Below are 19056 nucleotides of genomic sequence, written 5' to 3' on the forward strand. Positions count from 1 at the left end.
AAGAGAAGATGTGAAGAGACACCAAACTAAACAATTTGGGTGGAGAAAAGGATTCCTGTAGGTTAAGAGTAATAAAAGCAGGAAAGCTAGAATGGGAGGTTGGAGATAAGACAAAAGTAGTATCTCTTTCAAACATGAAGGCTTTACACAATAGCAAGGAATTGCTTACTGTTTAAAAGGAGAAGAGTGACACAGTAAGAATGAGGTTTGGGGGGCGCCTGGGTGGCTCAGTTCATTAAGCACCTGACTTTCGCTCAAGTCATTATTTCGGGGTCCTGGGATCGAGCCCTGCTCAGCAGGGAAATCTGTTTGTCCCTCTGCCACCCCCCCTGCTCGTTCTCTCTCCCTCAAATAAGTAAATAAAATCTTTTTTTTTTAAATAAAGAATGATGTTTGGGGACAATTAATTTGGTCTTCAATACTGACAATGGTAAAAATCAGACATAGATTATAAAAATAAGGAAACGAAGTTGAAAAACAGTAGTGAAAACCAAGAAATAGAAGAACTAACAAACCCAAAAGGAGCCAGGACTAAAGCAAAAGAAGGGGGTAAAGATGGCAGAGACTATTAGGCCTGGGTTACCTGGGAAATAGTGGTAACATTAATAGAAAAAAGAAAATCAGAGGAAGCACTAACTGTGGAAGCAAGATCATAAACTCAGTTTTAGATACGATGATTAGAAATGACAGCAAAAATATCAAAAAGGGGATATAGGACTCTGGAAAGAGGTCAAGAGTAGATATATCAATTTGGGACTTTGGAGACATCTAAAAATATCATCCTCATTTAATAAATGAAAACACCTTTCTTTTTCATAGCTACCTTAACCAGTAATGAGCCAGCCTTAAACTTAACAGCTGCCTCAGCATGATATATCAGCACAGGTATAAACTATAGAATAAGGTGTTGGTAAATTTAGTATCATAGGAAATACTATAGAAGTTATTTAGTAGAACTCTATTAAGAGAAATTAGTTGATCATAAGATAATTATTGTAAAATGTAGGCCTAATGGATTTTTATTTCCTGTAACAATAAAAAAAATGACTAATATAGGTGACTTGGTATCCAAACATAAGCTACGCAAAGAAAAGTGACTGCTAATTATCAGGGTTACAACCTTCTCCACTGTACCTGGATATCTACCTAATATTCATTTACTGCCTTTACATCCATTCTCACAATGATTTTTATAACTTGGTGAAAGTGGCAAATCAGACAATATGCAAATATATATTAAGAATATACTAATACTAAGGACTTTTATGTATTAAGACACTGTCCTAAACATGCCTTCTGTCATTTAATACTAACAATTCTCTTGTCCCCGTTTTACAGATAAGGAACCCAAGAATGGTTATCTTGCCAAGGACACACAGCTGATAAATGCAGAGTCCTAACTCTCAACCATCTAGCTAATAGCTTAAAAAGTAACAATGGTTTGCCAAAATTATTAGGCTAGAAGGTAGAAGACATGCAGCTGAGGGGCTATTTCCATTTTATTATGGCATGCCCACAAACTTAAGTTATAAAAGAGCAAGTTTTTAAAAGATCCTAATGCAAGGAAAAGGGAAAGGACCCATAGCAAGCCAAAGAATGTTTCACAAATATGATCCCCAAAAATGCCAAAAACACGTTTTCCCACTCCCAAAAGAATACAAGACTGCATGTTGAATATTATAAAATAGGTTTCAAAAACAAGTCTTCAAGATCTGAACATTAAGACTTCATTTTGCCAACTATACAAAACTATTTTGTTTGAAATTGCATCATATTGTGAAACAAATGAACTGAAAAAGCATTTTAGAAAACAATCAATCAAAGATAAGAGGTTTTACCCTCTCCTTCACCTCCAGAACACAAAAGGAAAAAAATTAATGCATAAGGAATGGATGAGTGAAACACCACTCCTAGAATTGCAAAGGATAAGAGACAAGTTTTTCTTGTGTACCAGGACTTAAGCAGACATACCTTAATCACATTATTATAAATCCTAACTAGATCTAAGTTTTGAAATTAACAATCACCTGAAATGCTTGAAGTACAAGTAAAGGGAGTAGACATAGTACGAGTAAAGAATTGCTCAAGGCAATTTTCTATAAAGATGGGTTACGGGCAGCCCAGGTGGCTCAGCGGTTTAGCGCCTGCCTTCAGCCCAGGCCGTGATCCTGGAGACCCGGGATCGAGTCCCACATCAGGCTCCCTGCATGGAGCCTGCTTCTCCCTCAGCCTGTGTCTCTGCCTCTCTTTCTCTCTGTGTCTCTTATGAATAAATAAATAAAATCTTAAAGAAAAAAAGATGGGTTACTAGTTGCACACATACGCCAGCAATGATACAGATTTCTTTAAAACAATGAAGAGGGGAATGCATTTTAGAAATATCACCACATTCAGCCATGAGAACATTGCCTTATTTTCCAAATCTAAAAAAAATTTCTCTAAAACAATTACTGAGAGAACTAATGAGTTGCAAAAACTCCAAATGAAAATAAAACATAGATCTTGAACTTGAAATTAACCAAACATAAATATGGTAAATAACATGAAAAAAATAGTACCAGTATCAGAGAAAGTTATAATAAGTCATTTTTTACTTATAAAAAATGGAAAAATTTTTTAAAATCCACTTTTGACAAAGATGCACCTTTCCACATGACTGGAGGGCAAGGTCCATGTCCTTTATCTTCTTGAGGATATAAATCCCCAGAACATATCTTAATGCCTAGTACATGGTAAGCACTCAACACATATCTGATAAACAAATAAAAATGTTACTTTAAAAAAAAAAGTAGTCATTAGCCTTGTCCTAATATTTTAAACCTCCCCTCAACTCCCAGATTCTGTGCTAATAATTATAACTTACTCCTTGTATCTGTCTTAAAAAACTTTAGAGTTATCTCCTAGGTCACTCTTCACTTCTGCAAAGAAGTAAAACCCTCAAAACCAAACCTCTTTTCAGTTAACCTACTTTCACTACCATTAGGAAGCAGCATGGTATAGTGGGGGAAATTCAGGCTTTGGGAATGTATAGGCTTTGGATTTAAAAAGATGAGTCTGAATTTTACCAGTTACCTGCTATGGGATTTTTGAACGCAATAATTAATTTCTGAGTTTAAGTTTCTCCATATTCTGCAGATGTGCCTCAATCTCCTCCTCCTCCTCCTCTCTCTCCTCTCCCCCAATGGCCCATTATGCTCCAGACACCCAAGTCTTTATGTTGCTATAGCACGTCTAGTTTGTGACTTTTGGCTTGTGCACTAGCTCTTCTGCTTCTCACATTCCTCGCTCTCACCTTACAAGCTCATTCCATTCAGATCTCAGCTAAATGTCACCTCCTCAGATAATACCTTTCCTGACTACCCAATCAATCATCCTATTTTAATTCTCTACATAACAGTTATTACTATCCTATAATATCTATGTTTATTTCTGCCTCTCCCCATTACAATGTAACCTCAAGGAGAGCAGGATACTTCTCATTCCTGGGTCACTAGCACCCAGAACAGTACACCTGGAACACAGCAGACTCAAATGTTTACTAAAAGAATGTAAAGTACCTAAACACAGAGCTTTGCCTTCAAATGAGATGCCAATTAAAAGTGAACTCCCTCTACCCTTCCACTTACCAAAGGATGTGTTAAATGCTGTTCAGCATTCCTGAGCTTAAATTACCTCCTCCAATCCTCCCACTACCCTGTGAGACTAAAGCACCTCTTCTGAGCCCCAGCTCCTTATAAGCCAGCTAGCCTAATCAACTCTTCACTGGGATGTCACAAAGAAACCCCAAATTCAAAATGGGTGCCAAGTTTCTTACTAACGAGGGCAGTTATAAATATAGGAAGGGACTAGAAATGAACTAGAAAGACTTATGAACTCTGCAGTGTTGGACTAAAATGCAAAGTGTCAGTATAAACACATGGTGTTTTATATCTGTCTATATACAGAGAAAGAACTAGATGTACTTTATGTTATATATACATATGTATGTGTTTTGTAGCTCTGTCTCTGAATCCCCAGCAGCAATAGCCTAGCACCTATATCTTGGTTTCTCACTAAAAGGAAAGAAACGGCTATTTCCAGAGCTGGAGAAGACAAAGTACAAGATGAGCTAAGAATGTATCTGTATGTATTTGGCGGGGAAGGTATGTGCACACGTGCCAAAAAGAAAGAAAAGGCCAATAAATGATGGGGCCATTCAGAAAGACATAGAATGAAAGGAGATCCCACCGGCCAAATCTGGTACAATATGAACATCAAAATATATAATAATAATAAAGGATTGTAACACATCGGAAAAAAAAAAGAATCAACAAGTCCATCCTGATATAAATGAAAAAATAAGCCAATGAGAAAGAAGAAAACCCTTCTTCTTGATGTAGAACAGCAATTAATAAATGGTGAAAAAAATGATAGTAATAATGGTAACAAATGACAAGCAAGAATCACTATCGTATGTTAAAATTTTGGGTAAAAGTTTGATAAACAGGATATTTCAATTTATCTCTCCATAAATTATTAATTAAAAATGGAATAATAATTTTATGGTGCAGAAACAAGGCAGATTCCACTTTAGCCAAGTGATCAAAGCGAACATTACCAATACCAAAACGAACATTATGTGTCTCCTGATACGATTTACAGAGGCTTTAACTTCTCTTCTGGGGTAGTTCTGCCAGATTTGTGTAACTTTAATCACAAAGACACTTGAGACAATTCCAAATGGACATTCTATAAAATAACTGGTCTATTATAAGACAAAGATTTTATAAAGAAAAAAATCAAAAAAAAAAAAAAAAGGAAAAAAATCAACACTGCAGGCTCATACCTTATGGGGTACCGAGAAGAGTAATTCCCTGTTTCTTTCCTCTCCCTCTGCTGCACCTACATCTCTGGCATTATTATACATTAGGGAGGATGTCAAGTTTTTCAATCTTAGCAAGAAGAGAGAGTAAGGAAATTCACTCTGGCTAAACATCTCTCCTTTGGGGCTGCCCAGATGCCAACTGGTTTGTCTCTGGGTGCCTCCCAGGCACTCTTGCCCAAGTGCAATGCAGAGATGGAGCTGTATAAGGGGGCAACAGGGCAACAGGGTCTATCTGTTCGTGGAAAGACAGGTGGTGATGGCAGCAGTGGTGAGAGGAGGTGCAGGGGTGGGTCAGCCAAGGAAGAGAAGAAAAAGAAGGGAAAAGGACAAGAAAAAAGAAAACCAAAGAAGATGGCAGGTGGAATGGGATGGGAAACGGTCTCCAGCGTCTGGATCTCCATCAATTCTTGTTGGGAGCAGGGAGGTCTCTGTGCACTTTGTCTGTCTTCATAGTATCTGGGTATTTTGTTGGGACACTGCCAGCACCAGCACCCATGCTAGGATCTCATCATCATCCCAGTCATTCAGACCAAAGGCAGAGGGGACAGCTGCAAAATAAGGGCCCACAATAAGGGATCATATACCCAGATCAGGGTATAAGAACACAAGAGGGGAGGCAGCCCAGTCAGCCCCTGCAGAGAACTGGCTGTCTGTACCAGAGGGTAATGGAGGGTTGGCAAGAACTAAGACAATGCCCATGGAAGGGGGCTTACAGCCCAGCTCAGCATGCAGCTCAGGGTCTCAATATCAAAAAAAATAAAATAAAAAAATAAATAAAATAAAAGTGTCAACATCATGAAAGACAAAGACAGACCAAAGAACTATTCCAGATTAAAGGAGACTAAAGAGACAAGTCAACTAACTGCAGTGCATTGATACTGTACTGGATCTTGGAATGAGAAAAAAAAATTAGCAATAATGACATTAAGATAATTGGCAAATTTGAATTAGGACTATGAATTAGATAATAATATATAAAAGTAAAGTTTCCTGATTTTTAATCATTTTACTGAGATTATATATAAGAAACCAATCATTTTAGGGGATAGACTGAAGTATTTAGGGGTAGGGAACACAATGTGTCTCATATAATCTCAAACAGTTCAGAAAATATTATGTATACACGTATGTATGTATACAAACATGTTTGGGGCAGCGCTGGTGGCGCAGTGGTTTGGTGCCGCCTGCAGCCTGGGGTGTGATCCTGGAGACCCGGGATCGAGTCCCACATCAGGCTCCTTGCATGGAGCCTGCTTCTCCCTCTGCGTCTATGAAGAAATAAATAAAATCTTTAAAAAAAAAAAAAAATGTTTGTATGGGAGAATGGGAAAGAAAACGATAAATGGGACAAAATGTTAATGATTGGTAAATCTGGCTAAAGGGTACTAGGGAGTTCTTTGTACTATTCTTATATGTTTGAAATTATACTAAAAAAAGTTATGAAACCTAAAAATGCTCCAAGTCAGTCTTTTCTCCCAAATCTGATCATCTTCTGGCATTCCCCACATTGAGGAAAGATACCACCATCCATCAAGTAGCACAAGCCAGAAACCTAGGCATCATCATTAATGCCACCACCCTCCCCCTCAACTCCCAGATAAAATCCATCCCCTTCTCACAGTCTCAACTCACATCTCCCAGGTCCAAACTATCAGTGAATTCTCATGTGAATTACTTTGTTTACCCCTAATCATCTTCACACATCCACTCTTGTCCCTATTTCTCTACTACAGCCAGAACCTGCTTATTTTCCATAAGCATATTTGATCATGTCACACACCACCATGAAACCCTAGGGTTTTCAATGACTTTCAGTGCCTTTAAGGATTAAAATCCTCCCTCTGACCTTAGAAGGAAGAAATGATCCTGTCCCTACCCACCTTATATTAGGCATCCCTGCTAGCCACATTCAGTTCCTAACAATCACACATCCTTCCAATGCAGAACCTTTGCCTTTGTACATTCTGGTCACTATTCAGAATGTTCTTTCTCCTCATTCTTTACCCTTTCAACTTCTTGGGGGCCTGTGATCCACTCAGTATGGTGCAATTCCCCCCCAGTGAAGAGAAGAACATAGCATTTATCCTTCCTTCCCTGTAACTCAGCGTAATGTACTTTTATTTTCTAGACTATTCAATTTTATTATAAAAGAATAAGTTTCTGGTTTGTAAAATACAGGTGAGAGTATAGATAAAACACAGAATTCAGAGAATGTGTTAAATAAAGATGAGTGGTTAGTAACATAGTGGTTATGTTAACATAAAAGGGATAAAAAACCCTCCAAAAGATACCTAATATTCATGAGGTATCTAGGCATTAAATATTCATAATATACACTAAATACATATAAAGCACTAACTATTCATGATGTATTGAATATGCATGAGACTAAACAAGAGGCAATGAACACTAAATATACATGAATACTTAATATCTGAATGTCTTTAATTTGGTCACCCACTGGTGACATCCATTCTGGCCTATTTGTCCTCTGACCAAGTAATACAAAACCCGTGGCTATTCATCAGGCTTATTGGTAAGCTACAGCTGTGACAAGCATGCCTGTTCCCTGTGTCTCTCTGATAGAGCAAGTGTGTATCGCTGGCCTATGCGTCACTATGGGCCTCCTTGTTCAAACTTCAGCCCCGGTCCTTGTGAGCAACCATCATCATTAGGGAAGGCTAATGTAGCAGAAAGAGATGGACATATAAACACTGTATATTGCAGGATTCGGGGAGCATGGTTCTTTCTCCCTGCTTGCACTCTATCTGAAATGTGTTAACTTACCTCATCTCTTTCTCCTTGCTTCTCACTGTAAATTGATTTAACAAACCTTATGATTTAAGCATTTTAATTTGGTCTGTGAGCCTTTCTTTTCTGTGACCTCTGTAGTAGTTTGCCTGGTACCATACTTAGAGGCTACCATTCATTAAGGTAGTTTCCCACATAGGGTAACCATATACTTAACAAAGATAAATTTCTTTTTAAAGGAGTTTTCCAGCTAATAAATGAAATCATGATAGAGAGATAACTGAGATATTAAGTGCCTCCTGATAGAAATACACACCACCTGTTAAGTATACCAATAAGTAAATAAATTTGAATCTATGTAAGTCTCTAGATCTATTTATTTTTAATTTTTTTTTTTTTTTTTTTTTTATGATAGTCACAGAGAGAGAGAGAGAGAGAGAGGCAGAGACACAGGCAGAGGGAGAAGCAGGCTCCATGCACCGGGAGCCTGATATGGGATTCGATCCCGGGTCTCCAGGATCGCGCCCTGGGCCACAGGCAGGCGCCAAACCGCTGCGCCACCCAGGGATCCCTAACTGCCTATTTATAAACCTGTTTTGCCATGGAGACCCAGACTGCAGGAAATTTTAAAGGACAAATACTCTGGTTCCTCCAATAAATAAGTGCAAGAAAGATAAAATGTGATGTAGGAGTAGCCTTACATATTAAAAAACTTAAAGAGATATATCAACCAATTACAAATATGACCCTTATCTGAATACTGACTGGAACCAATGAACTGTTAATAAATAAAAATAAATAAATAAAAACAAAGATTTATGAGACAATCAGAGAAATCCTAATACTGATGATACAGATAGGTATGACAGTGCTGTGATGATGGCAGTACCATGGTTATGTTTAAAAACAGAGTTCCTGACTTCTGGAGATACATATTAATATATTTATAGACGAAATGATACAATGTCTGGGATTTGCTTCAAATAATCAGCATGGCCAGAAAAAATCAGTGTAACTAATAAATCGAGATTGGGCTTTGAGATGATGGTCATGGAGGTTGGGTGCAGAGTACATGAAAGTTCACTGTCACTGCACATATTTGATACTTTCTAAAATCAAATGGCTTTTCTCATATTTGATATTTTCTAAAATCACATGACTTTTCTCTTTTCAAAGAAAAAGGAGAAGAGTACAGAACTTTCATTCAGGGATTAGAAGGAGCTCTGAATACTGTGATAACACGGAGTGAGTCCTGGAACTACTACAGCCATTTGCTTCCATGAGAGAAGACAGCAGGAGAATAAACTTCACGAAGAAGGGCATAGGCAAGGAATCACGAAGAAATCGAACTGGATCCTTGATCAAGTAAGAGTAAAAGCTCCTTCTACCTCAGAACTTTTTCAATAATGTAAGCCAATAAATCCTCTGTACTATAAGCCAATTTGAGATGGATTTTCTATCACTACGAGTGAAGATATTCTGACACAATCTCCCATTAACTTTCAACCTACTCTGGTCATAGTTCTGCTTCTACATTCCCCTCAACATGTTCTCAGCCAAGTCATCAATAATTTCATCATCTGTCTCAGCTGCACCTCATTCTCCGCCATCTCAATGTTCTCTTCTCTATGCTTGAGATTCCACGCTTGCCGGTCTTGCTTTCATCCTCTCTGGCTAATCTATGTCTGGCTCCTTTGCTGGCTCTGCTGTCTTGGGTCCCCTTCCCTCTCCTCTGTACTTTCCCTCAAAGTGACTGGCAGTTACTCTTTTTATAACCACTTATGTGTCTCATCCCAGAGATCTTCTAAATTCTACATGCCAATTTTTAAGGGCTCAACGCACACACCACCATTTTGGATATGCCTCAAATTCAACACTGTTCTTACTCAACAACCAGGCTCTCTTCCATTGTTCCCTTTCTCAGTAAACAGAAGCAATCTTAATATACTCAACACAATCTCATCTTTGCTTCCACATATCCAATCAATCCAAGTTTTATCTTTTGCATTCATCCACTTCTTTCCATATCCACTGCTATCATCCAAATTCAAGCGGTCATCATCTCCCATCTGGACTATAACTTCCTAATTATTTCTCCCTTTGTAACTCGTGGTCTCCCCCAATTCATTTTCTACTTCCAAGAAATCCTTTGTTAAAATGTGGTCAAATACATAAATTTGTATAACATAACATAAAATTTACCTTTTTAATTTGTTTTTTTAAAGAGAGAGAACTTGGGGGTAAGGGGCCGAGAAAAAGAGAATGATAAGCAGGCTCATGACCCTGAGATCATGACCTGAGCCAAAATCAAGAGGTAGACACTTAACCGAGTGAACCACCCAGGTGCCCCTCCCCCATTTAATCATTTTTAATGTACTCCAAAAGATCTTTTAAAAAACAGATTTCCAATGATGTCACCTGGCTTAAAACAAGTGGCTCTGGGTCCAGATGGAAAGGAGACTTTACACTAGATCTACCCTTACATACCTTTTGAGTTTTCAATCTCTATCTGTCTCACCTACAAAAAAACATTTGTGTGTCAAAAAGTAAATCTTCAAGATCTTATAATCACAATCTCTAGCATCTATTTAAAAAAAAATGGAGGTGGCAAAGACAGTATTTCTGCTGTCGCAAAATCTTTTACATTACAAAGTTCTACAAAACTATGAATTAGAGAAAAATTAACAGTCAGCAACCCCTTTATTTGAATGTCATCAAAAAAAGAGAAGGTAAACCAGAAGATGGCTGAAAAAGAGAAATTTGACAGTTGTAGAAAATGCCAGTAGAAAAAAATGAAACCATCTACGGTTGACTCTCAAACAACCCAGGAGGTTAGCAGGAGTGCCAACTTCCATGCAGTCAAAAAATCTGCATGTAACTTCTGACTCCCTAAAAACCTAACTACTAATAATAAGCCTTACTGATAACATAAACAACCGATAACACATTTTGCATGTTATATTTATTAAAATACTTTATTCTCACAATAATACCTAACTTTTCTTAATTTCTTAAGATTAAAGCATTTCCAGGCTATGTGGTTCATATACAAGTTTTTTCAAATTGTCATAAACCTCAAAAAAATTTTCCAATATATTTATTGAAAAAAAAATCCGTGTAAAAGTGGATCTGTGCAGTTGAAATTCACACTGTCCAAGGGTCAACTGTACTTTGAAACTTAAGAGTTGCTGAGGACAAATGTCTTTTAAAATATTTCCAAAGTTTCATCAAATGTCTTTTATTCCAAGAGCCTAAAGTACTTAGAATATGCATGCAACTCCCATTTTAGAAACAGAAAATGGTGTGAAGGGGTGAGCACATTCAAAATAGCTTTTGAGGGATGCCTGGGTGGCTCAGCGGTTGGGCTTCTGCCTTCGGCTCAGGGCATGATCCCGGGATCCAGGATCGAGTCCCACGTTGGGCTCCCTGTGAGGAGCCCGCTTCTCCCTCTGCCTGTGTCTCTGTCTCTCTCATGAATAAATAAAGAAAACTTAAAAAAAAAAAAAAAAAAAAAAAGCTTTTTAAGATCATACACATACATCCCCAGGAGCCTATGTCTGTGAAATATGGGGGGGGGGGGTGGTGATGAACACTTATTTCCATTAACTGAAATTCCATTTCTTTATCTCAATAGGATAGAGATACTTCATAAACATTACGAGGCATAATACAGCAGAGTACGGCTGTAAGTACACATAGAGAACTCAATGGCTTCCCTATTGCCATATGCCTAGCCTCTATTTCATTTTGTCTAATATGCAGTGAAAAATATTTCTAACAAAAAGAACTATTTGAAATTATAAGATACATAACCTGATTCTACAGTGGGAAACAGGGTATCTAAAGGTAGCCTCAGTGTGAGACTGATAAATTCTAACACTTGGCGATTTATTTTTCGCCTAAACAACTCAAAGCAGTATACAAATGCTTATTATTATGACTATTCAGAAAGTAGGGGAACGAAGAGTACTTCAGTGAAATGCCCCAGGGAAAAAAGGGAGTAAGTGATAGTAGAACCAGAAAGATACTACTGTATAGGCCGTTAACTTAAAATATTATGTTGATAGAGTCAATGTTTAAGAAGAAAAGGAAGAACTGTGCAAAGCATATGATGGAAAGTGCTAAATGTCATAAATAAAAAACAACCATAATCTTGGCTAAAGCACCAAGCCTGTCACTACTAATAAATGTGAAATATTTAAATATTATTTGTAATTTACCAATAGAAAAGGGTCTGTAAATTAGTCTACATGGAAAACTAGATTCACTGGGAGTAGGAGGAGACTCTGAAATGACATACTAATGCTAAATTTATTTTTTCCTTTTTTTTAAAAAAGATTTTATGGGAACCCTGGGTGGCGCAGTGGTTTAGCGCCTGCCTTTGGCCCAGGGCGCGATCCTGGAGACCCGGGATCGAATCCCACGTCGGGCTCCCGGTGCATGGAGCCTGCTTCTCCCTCTGCCTATGTCTCTGCCTCTCTCTCTCTCTCTCTGTGTGTGACTATCATAAATAAATAAAAAGAATAGGAGCTGCCATTCCTTTAAAAAAAATAAATAAATAAAATAAAATAAATAAAATAAAAAAAATTAAAAAGATTTTATTTATTTATTCATGAGAGACACAGAGAGAGACGCAGAGACATAGGCAGAGGGAGAAGCAGGCTCCCTATGGGGTGCCTGATGTGGGACTCGATATCCCAGGATAGTGTCCTGAGCCAAAGGCAGACACTCAACCACTGAGCGACCCAGGCTTCCCACTAAATATATTTTCTATCCCTGTACTAATTTATCAAATATGAGGAAGATTAAATATACTTTTGGGATCCTTGGGTGGCGCAGCGGTTTGGCGCCTGCCTTTGGCCCAGGGCGCGATCCTGGAGACCCGGGATCGAGTCCCACATCGGGCTCCCGGTGCATGGAGCCTGCTTCTCTCTCTGCCTGTGTCTCTGCCCCTCTCTCTCTCACTGTGTGACTATCATAAATAAATAAATAAAATTAAAAAAAAAAAGATTAAATATACTTTTAAATTCTGCAAAACAAATTTTAGACTTATATTTGAAAGGTTTTCATTCATTATGCCTTCACTTTCAGGACTATAGTATAAAATTGTAATGAACTATGGAAAGCATATAACATAAAGGTTAAAATACAAACTTTACTATCATAAAGACTTATACTCCAATTTTGGTTCCACCACTTATAAGCTGGATGATAAAGGCAAGTTATTTAACCCCTTCATTTCCTCATTAACAAAAAGGGCAAACTACCTCATTTCCTAAATTCTTACCCTCCATTCGAATACTTCTGAAATGAAGATTTCTTACAATTAATTTTGGCTTTAATGTACAAAAACCCTTTTTAAATTACAGGTGTATCTTATTATCTTTATAGCAATGGTTCTCAAGCTGGGGTTACTTTGCCCCCCGGGAGACACAGGCAAAGTCTGGAGACATATTTGGTCATCACCGCTGGGGTGGAAGAGAGGGTGGAGAAAACTACCGTCAACTAGCAAGTAGGACAAGGATGCTGCTAAAATCCTACACTGCATAGGGCAGCCCTCCGCAACAAAGAGTTAGCCAGTCGATAGTTCTGTGGTTGGGAGACCTTGCCTTACAGTTATAGTGGAAGAAATAAAATGGTATCTACTTAATAGAATTGTCCTCAAAATTAAAAAAAAAAGTATAAAATATTCAAAATTGTACTTAGCACAAAGTATGTGTTCAAAAAATTCGTCATTTTTTTTTAATACAACACACAATAATTTATCTACAAAACAAATGCCAAATTCCTTAACCTGGCTCTTCAAACAATTCTGCTCCAATTTACCTTTCAAGCTGGATCTCCCACTATTTCATCACATAAACCTCTTCTAATCCTACTGGTCTATGTTGTTTCACTAACACTACCTTGGTTTCAAAACTCCATGCCCGCTCATGGACTATCTCTTCCACCTACAATGCCTACTTTCCATTCAGCCTGACTCCCTTCAGGGTCAACTAACTGCCACCTCCACTTCAGAGGTCTTCCTTCACAGTTCCCTGAGGCTGAGTGTCCTCTCCCCCCCTCTGCTATTCCTCCCTCTGCATGTCACTGTTCTAGTTACATGGCCCTGATGTATTTCCTGACTCTACTATAGTTTTACATGTATCACATCTCCTTTACTAGAACATAAACTCTTAGAAGGACGGCATGGTCTAAAAACCTGTAGGGGTCCCTGGCTGGCTCAGTCAGTAAAGCGTGCAACTCTTGATCTTGGGGTTGTGGGTTTGACCCCACATTGGGTATAGAGATTACTTAAAAAAATAAATCTTAAGGGGGTGCCTGGTGCTCAGTTGGTTAAGCGTCTGCCTTCAGCCCAGGTCATGATCCCAGGGTCCTGGGATGGAGCCCGGCATCCACGTCCCTGCTCAGCGGGGAGTCTGCTTCTCCCTCTGCCTCTTCCTCTGCCTGCTGCTCCCCCCTACCCCCGCTTTTATGCAAGTTCTCTCTCTTTCAAATAAATAAACAAAATCTTTAAAAAAAAGATAATAAAAAAAAAAAGATAATAAAATTTTAAAAAATAAATAAAAACCCCATAGCATTTGACACTGTTAATAAGACTACTCCCTTGAAATTTTTCCTTCCAGGGCCTCAGTCTTACTACACTTTCTTAATTCTCTTCCTAACTCTCTTGACTGCTTTAATTCTGCCTCTTTTCCCCAGTGCCCACCCCCCAAAACATTGTAAGTGTTCACTACCCTAAATTCTGTCACCCTCACATCTACTCCAAAGTTTCAGTTACATTTTATGCACAGAAGACTCTGAAATTATTTCCAGCCTCAACTTCCCATTCATACTCCATACATATATTTTTAGCTACCTACCTCATTTGATTTCTCAAGATATTTGGCCAAAACATCATGCATAAGGCTTTTTTCAAAAACAAAGCGGATTTCCCATTACATCGTGCTGCTTTCTCCATCTCTGCCAATGGCACAGAGATTCATCCTCCCAGCCTCTAAGTCTCAAAAGCTCAGGCAACCTCTCCTTAAAACCTCAGGTGACCTCATCCTTTTGTATATTAACTTTTTATTTCAACCATTTCCCATGGGCCCCAAATTCAGTCATTTAGAAATACTCAAGATTATAACTTTGCAACTTTTTTCCTATCTTTTGCCTCTTTTTCATTAATTTCACTTCTACTCAATAGTACAGTGGTTAAAAGAACAGACTGAAGTTCAGATTCCAGCTCCATAAACTGAGTGGCTTTGGATGAGTTCCTAAACCTCTGAGCTTTATTTTCCCCACCAGTAAAACTGGAATGATTAATAGTTTCCATCTCTTAGGCTGTCACGAGAATTAAAATAATAAAACATACAAAGTACTTGATACACAGCAAGCACTTAATATTAGCAGCTTTAGTATCATTTCCACTCTACCATAAGCTTTCTTGCTACCTGCCTGAACTCCTGCAATAACTTCCCAAACTGGCATCTCTGCTATTATTATTTTTTTTTTTACCCACTGTCATCACAACCCTCACATACACCTGAGTCAGATCTTTCACAGGGTTCTGACAGCAAAATGTGTTCAGACATACAAAGCAAAGACAAACAAAGGTGTGTTTGTAATTGTGAACAATTTTATGTTACTAAACTAAATGGTATATGAAAAGGAGAATGGTTTTAAAAAAGAGAATAATAGTTGATAACGTTGAAATGATGTATTATGGCTAGGAAGGGGGCCTTACATTCCATGTTAAGAACTCCAAATTCAAGAATTTCATAAAGAGGTTTTATACCCACCATTTTCCCTAAAAGATTTAAAAGAGCAGAACACTGAAAGCAAACTCAGCAATACCACTGCCGAAATGGGTTAAGCTGTTCAAATAGTAGAGACAGCACAGCTTAACTTCCTCTTTTGCAATTTGCTTCAACTAATGAGCATCTGTTTATTAAATTCATCTAAACAAACTTATTCTCCATTTGATCTAAACTGTATGTGCATTCTTCCACAAAATAAACTATTAAAGGGCAGCCTGGATGGCTCAGCAGTTTAGTGCCTGCCTTCAGCCCAGGGCCTGATCCTGGAGACCTGGGATCGAGTCCCAAGTCAGGCTCCCTGCCTGGAGCCTGCTTCTCCCTCTGCCTGTGTCTCTCTCTCTCTCTGTCTCTCTCATGAATAAATAAATAAAATCTTTAAAATAAATAAACAAACAATTAAGATTTGGGCTATTTGGAATATTTTTAGTGTAATGAGAAGAATATGACTCAAAGCTTCCGACACAGGACTTCGAATGAAGTAAAATACTCCATCTGCTTTCTAGGTATTACAATACTAGTGCTTTATTTATTTTATATGGTTCAATAACATCATTCTATGCCCATCATCGATTTCTAGCTATCATTTTATTTATTACTTTAAGATTTATCTAAGAGAAAGACGGAGAAAGAATGAGACACTGCAAGCAGGGGGAGGAACAGAGGAAGAGGGAAACAAGCAGACTGCCTGCTGAGCTGGGAGCCCGAGGTGAGGTGCGAAGGGCTCAATCCCAGGCCCTGAGATCATAACCTGAGCTGAAATCAGGAGTCAGAAGCCCAGTCGACTGAGCCACTCAGGCACCCCTATAGCTATAATTTTATTTTACTTTTTTAAAAAAAGTATAATTTTAAATGACTTTTCCAACAACATAAGATTCTAAAATTGACTACTTTTTAATATATCAAAAAGTTTGAAAGTTTCTCATAGAAAAAAACTAAATACCTGAAGACCCTGTATATCATTGTTAAAGAAGTAACTTTATTGGGGTGGCTGGGTGGCTCAGTCAGTTGGGCTTCCAACTCCTGATTTCAGCTCAGGTCATGATCTCAGGGTCCTGATATGGAGCCCTTTGTGGAGCCCTACACTGAGCAGGGAGTCTGCTTGGGATTCTCTTTCTCCCTCTCCCTTTGCCCCTCCCCCTGCTGCGCACACTGACTCTCTCAAATACATATATAATTCTTTTTTTTAATATTTTATGTATTCATTTGAGAGAGACCAAGACAGAGCATGAGCAGGGGAGAGAAGGCAGAGGAGAGGGAAAGGCAGAGGCAGGCTCCTGGCTCAGCGGGAGCCTGATGCTAGACTCAATCCCAGGACCTCAAGATCATGATCTGAGGGACACCTGAGTGGCTCAGCAGTTGAGCGTCCACCTTCGGCCCAGGGCATGATCCAGAACTCCCAGGATCGAGTCCCACCTCCACCTCCCTGTATGGAGCCTACTTCTCTCTCTGCCTGTGTCTCTGCCTCTGTGTGTGTGTGTGTGTGTGTGTGTGTCTCATGAATAAATAAATAAAATCTTTAAACAAACAAACAAAACAAAAAGATCATGATCTGAGCCAAAGGCAGATGCTCAACCAACTGAGCCACCTGGCACCCCTAAACAAATCTTTTTTTTTTTTTTTAAAGTGATTTTAGTAAATCACAACTTAAAGTTGGGCTAATGTTTTGAATACCATTAGGTAATACCTTTGAAATATGTTGTCTATTAATACTTACTGTTTTAAGTGTTTGCAGCAAATGAAGAATATTTCTATCAAAAGAAATGAAACTTTACTTTTTCTCTAGTCAGTCCATATAAATGTGGAGTGAACAACCTTTGAACGGTGGTTGATTAAAGAAATAAAATGTACAGACATAACATTCTCAATGTATTAAGTTCTGTTACTAAGTCACCCTCTCAAGGTCTTCTAAGTTTGGTTCTCACTATATTTTGAGTATCATCTTTTTATCTGTTCCAATTGTTGCCAAGGCAAATGTAACCAAGTACCAACAATATTCATCTAAACCATCTGAGTGTGTTAAGATCTGCCCACTCTTTAAAATAAATAAATAAATAGATAGATAGAAAGAAAGAAAGACAGACAGACTTGTAATATGTACTATGTGCACATTTTTCACACTCCGCAGAGTGGTGTAAAGAGCAAAGAGTCAGAGTCAGAAAGACCTGAGCCAGCGTGTGGAAGCCACCACTTGCCAGATGTTTCATCTCAAACAAATTAAAAGCTCTTGAACCTATTCCCTCATCTGCAAAATGAGAACAGTACCTACCTTGAGGGTTGCTGTTGGAATAAATGAAGCAGTGTATTTAAAGTACTGAGTACATAGCAGGTATGCCCTGCCTCCACCAATGCCATACCCTTGAGTCAGTCAAATGAAAACTTAGCTCTACCTCTTACTAAAAGTGTGATACTAGGAAAGTTGTTTAACCTCTCTGTGCACTGGAGAAAATGGGGAACAAACCACCTACATCACAAAGTTGCTGTGAATCTCTAATATACAATCTAGTGCAAAGCATCTAACACAGTGCCCGGCAGAGGATGGATTATCTAATACAGTGCCCGGCAGAGGATGGATTTCATTGATATTAGATTCCTTCCACTTCTTTTCTTCAAAGGTGTTCAATATGTGTTTGTCAAGCAGTCCAGAATCTGGCAAACTTGCCTGACATACATCCAGAAAGTAGGCCATTTTCTGGATAGTAGCCTTTGTGAATCAAGGGCAACATTTTGACATCTTGTGCTATAAGCCTCCTCTCAGTTTTGGGAGGAAAGAAAGTATTTTTGTTGCTCCCTCTTCCTTCCATTTTGTACACATTGCTTTTCCATGTAGGTCATTATGTAAATTTCCCTCTATCTTTTCTAAATACCTAAATAGCTTTTATTTCTTCACCAGACGGATATTAGCTTCAGCATGCCGCTTACGGTAAAACCAAAACGCATCTATTATTCTCACTGCTGGTGCCAGAAACAAAAATACACTGACACTCTGCGTTTCCTTCTACGTGTTAACTCCATACGTTCACTTCCAAATAAATCTTTAAGAACTATTTCAAAATAAGTTTTAATTATACCTACTCCTTATGCCATTTTAAAACCTTAACATCTACTTCAATAACCAAGTACAAGAGTTTAAAGCAAAAGTTGTCATAAACATAAAATCGCATTAAAGTTTCCCTCAAACTAACTCAATAATTTTCCAAACACCGAGATTCATTTGCTAGTTAACGTGTGCAGTTCTGAAAATATTCAGTTATGGGTGATCTTCAGGAAGAGTCAATTAAGCCATTAACTCCCCTATTTTCAGTCTTCAAAGTGGAAGTAAGCCATTCTCCTCTCACAGAAACAAAACAAAAACCAACCAACCAACCAACCAAACAAACAAACAAAAAAACCCTAACACCTTACATTTAACATCTGGAGAAAAGTCTGAAAATACTAAGAAACTTTTCAACAAATATTTTACACACGTAAAATGTCTTAACCGGGGCACAGAAATCTTACAAAACGATGCTTAAAGTTATCAGACAAAACTTCCTTTGGCGAGCATCCTCCTAGGAAAAGCTCTCTCATTTTTTCAGGACTCTACAACATGGGCTCCTACAGCAACAGCTAAGGAATTACAACAGGAGGTCCTTTTCCTGT

At 38.3% G+C, this 19056-nt stretch overlaps 1 protein-coding gene and 1 long non-coding RNA gene across 12 annotated transcripts in view; one reads left to right on the forward strand and one right to left on the reverse strand.

The window, feature by feature from the left end:
* Positions 1-19056, reverse strand: part of CAMSAP2 (calmodulin regulated spectrin associated protein family member 2) — a 116934-nt gene that overhangs the window by 95810 nt on the left and 2068 nt on the right. Inside the window, exon 1 of one of the 6 annotated variants that reach the window (XM_049112030.1) lies at positions 6745-6822. The exons of the other annotated variants lie outside the window; for them this stretch is intronic. The gene's annotated coding sequence lies outside the window, so the exon portion shown is untranslated. Of the gene's footprint in view, positions 1-6744; positions 6823-19056 lie in introns of those variants that run through there. 6 annotated transcript variants of the gene reach the window in all.
* LOC112667097 (uncharacterized) lies at positions 6840-18448 on the forward strand. 6 transcript variants are annotated; one of them, XR_003141042.3, is made up of 5 exons: positions 6858-7042; positions 8792-8980; positions 11250-11300; positions 17543-17743; positions 18308-18448. It is a non-coding gene; the product is annotated as an uncharacterized LOC112667097 (long non-coding RNA). The 6 variants fall into 6 exon arrangements; XR_003141043.3 differs by lacking the exons at positions 17543-17743; positions 18308-18448 and adding an exon at positions 12985-13277; XR_003141040.3 differs by lacking the exons at positions 17543-17743; positions 18308-18448 and adding an exon at positions 13007-13274.

The sequence above is a fragment of the Canis lupus genome, chromosome 7 (assembly GCF_003254725.2).
Source record: "Canis lupus dingo isolate Sandy chromosome 7, ASM325472v2, whole genome shotgun sequence".
Lineage (NCBI taxonomy): Eukaryota > Metazoa > Chordata > Mammalia > Carnivora > Canidae > Canis > Canis lupus.